Source organism: Seriola aureovittata, chromosome 4, assembly GCF_021018895.1.
Source record: "Seriola aureovittata isolate HTS-2021-v1 ecotype China chromosome 4, ASM2101889v1, whole genome shotgun sequence".
Taxonomy (NCBI): domain Eukaryota; kingdom Metazoa; phylum Chordata; class Actinopteri; order Carangiformes; family Carangidae; genus Seriola; species Seriola aureovittata.
The window spans coordinates 2,552,651-2,556,144 of NC_079367.1; positions in this window are offsets into that span (position 1 = coordinate 2,552,651).

Here is a 3,494-nt window from a genome sequence, read left to right on the forward strand (position 1 = left end):
TTTCAGCTCCTCCAGCACCGAGCTGCGGTCTGCGCCTGTGCAGTGCTCGTTATGAGAGAGGGGGGGGGGCTCAGTGGGGTGATTTTTCTTGGAATCACACACACACACACACACACACACACACAGAGTTGATGTGTGAAGGCAGCAGGGGCAGAATGATTTGCCCCCCCACCCCGCCACTCCTCTCACCGGGCTGGCCCTGGCGCTGCGGCCGGGGAGAGGAGCCTCCCAGGCGGCTTGTATAGAAACTTGCTCGCCCTCATGGAATCAGCCAGTAACACCGAGATCATTACTGCAGGTCAGCGGGCTGGACTGCACCTCAGGAGGCCTCTCATTCACCTGGGTGCACCTACAGCTACAGCGATCAATAATCAATAGCCTATATAACTGAATTAACATTTAAATTTAATAAAAGAACCTTAGATTAAGAATAACCTTTATTTCCCTCAGGGAATGATGATGATCACCACTTCAGGAACGAGGCTGAAACAGCCTGAAGCGCCAAAACAAACACTCCCCCGCTGACTGACGCTAAAACTCACATTAAAAACAACCGTCATTAATATTTAATTAAAAACACACTAATAAGCTTTACCTTAAAACCACTGTAGAGAAATAAATCCCAGCTGTATGAACCGACACAGGCAGAATTCATCAAAAAAAAAAGTAATAAAAGTTTTAATAAAAGTTAGAAAAAAATATATGACGATTGGTCACATTAAAAGGTGCGTGATGACGTGTCTTATCTCCAGAGCGTCACACTAAAACTTTTATTTACAAAAGGGTCAGAAAAGCTTTGTTCATGTCTCAGGCCGGAACAGCATCAGGCCCCGGGTCATGAGCACAGACTGCTGCAGTGTTCTCCAGAGGTCAGTGTGGTTAATGTGTCTAACACCACTGCTCCAAACCAGCGTTAGATTAACGATTATGGATTAGTTATTAAAATTAATTTTTCTCTTTGAGTCGTTACGGTTTGATTTTGATCCTCGGCGGTAAAACAGGAGAATTTAAAGTTTAGAGAGAAAGATCTGATCTACAGGAAACAACAGAGGAGCATCACTGTCTCAATTACAGAGAGTAAAATTAGTTTAAAATAAATATCAGTTGGTTGTTTTCCCGCGCTCGGCTCATTGTGGATCCTTCATCCCTGCAACTGACCCTCTGATCTCTGCAGCTGCATCACGGCCTGAGCGGGAAACCCTCAAAATAATATTAATAGAAATCTTCAGCAGTTATGCAGTGGTGTGTGTGTGCGCGTGCGTGCGTGCGTGTGTGTGTGTGTGTGTGGTGGATGAGTGAGTGACGTGGAGGCCGCGCGCTGTGTTCCCAGGTGAAATATGCGCTCTGCGGGTTTTGCGGTAAATGAAGCGTGAGTCCGCAGCGCGGGAATAAATCAGGTGCCAGCGTGACTTACATGTCTGCTGGTGACATGAGGGAATGAACGGCCACCGTTTGTCATCATCACGTGTGTGTGTGTGTGTGTGTGTGTGTGTGTGTGTGTGTGTGTGTGTGTGTGTGTGTGTGTGTGTGTGTGTGTGTGTGTGTGTGTGTGTGTGTGTGTGTGTGATAGCGCTGCTGACAGACGCTCAGCCATGACTTTCTCCAACTGTTGAAAAGTGGAGATTGAGCTGCTGTTGCCTCCATTTATTTCCGCCTCACTTCCACTTTTACAAACATCAACTCCGCCATTTTTTATTTAACGTCCATCACTTTCTTTTTTTTTTACACTCAGCTTGTTAATTGATCCATTAGCTGCAGCAGCAGCAGCAGCAGAGCCTGAGGAGAAGCTTTCACTGTGATGTGGCTGTTTGTCTTAGTAAACGCCCTTTATTCCGTCAGAGCCAATTAGACAATCAGTCCAATTAGCCAAAACACAATTATACTGCAGCCTGGACTCATTTAGAGCCTGTGAAGTGGAGCACATCCAGCATTTTGTGCATTAGGGAGAATTAGGAGCTTGTATCAGCCATGCATGTTACTGCCTGTTGCACAGAGTGTAGGTGCAACCACACCACCTTTGTTTCACCTCTTTCATGCTCAAAGTCAGTATTTTATATTTTCCATTTTGCCAGCAATGCACCAGACTGCGTAGACAAAAAAAAATCATTTTTTTTTTAAATGGAAATAATAGAAAAGTGTTGGTAAAGAAAGCAGTGAGTTGCTTTGAGTCAGTGTCTGTGCGTTCCTACCTCCTGCTTGGCTCCCAGCTCGGCCTGACCTCTGCTGCTCCTTCAGCCTCCTCTCCACTGGGCGACTGTCAGTCCTCCCTGCGTCAGCCTGGTGCAGCCAGTCAGCCAGCACCTCTGCGAGTATCTGCCGCAATCAAAAAAGTTACTCTTTTTTTTATATATATATGAAGCCTAGCAGCAGAATTGAGCAGCTGAGGTTCTGGAAGGGGAATTGAACCTCCACACACTCCCACCGTCACGTGGTCGGAGCAGGAGGAGGTTTTCTTAGCTGCAGGCGGTCTGACACCAGCGTTACGCTGCAGGGAAATATGACTTCCATTTGGTGATCAGTGGACGGGAGACGAACGCCAGTTTTCACAGGACTCAGATTTAAGTCTCTGAACTCTTTGAAAATGCCTCAACTCCATTTTCATTAAACCTCCCGTCAGTGTGAAATCTCTTAATGTGTTTATGGGATTTAAGACCAAAAAAAATCAGGATTTACTCGTCGCTGAAACCACAACCACATTCAATTTTATATTAAAGATTATATTATATACTTTATTTATATATATATATATATATATATATATATAATATATATATATATATGGCTGTGTGGGAAACATTTCTGTAGTTTCCAGTTAAAAAGTTTACAACTTCACTGTCCAGTAAAAAAAAATGTATTTCCAAATTAATTTTTAATTTTTCAAATAAAATAATCTCCTTTATCCTCCTCTGCTGCTCCTTCATGAACAGAGGGAATTATCCCACTTTTTTTATGATAAACTATTTTTAAAAAAACATGAAACACATCGTCACAGAAAAGACAGTTTTCTCTTTTTGCTCATGAAAACTTTTAATTTTGTCATTTTAAATGAGACTTTTATGAGACAGTTTGTGGAAAATACAAATTTAATTTCAGCGATTTATTTATTTATTTATTTTACTGGAACATAAACAGAATGTAAACATGCAGAAGGTTTTTAAATCATATTAATAATAAATCTGGAAACAAAGATTTCTACAGTTTTTGATTTGAATTGAATGTAATATTCGTATATTATGAAATGCTTCGTAGACGTGGTGTGTTTGGCCACTCACTGTCACTGTGCAGCCAGTTGTTGATGTTGTTGTTATTATATCATCCAGAGGTGAAAACTCTTTTTCCCGCTCTGAGGCACGAGGATCAGACTGTTTTCAAACTGTGAATCTGCATTTTTGCATCAGTGAAAACAAATCTTCCACCTGTCTGAATGAATGACTCAAACTCAAGCTGCTCTTTTCTTCTGAATTAAAGAGAGATTTTCTTTTTCTTTTTTCTTG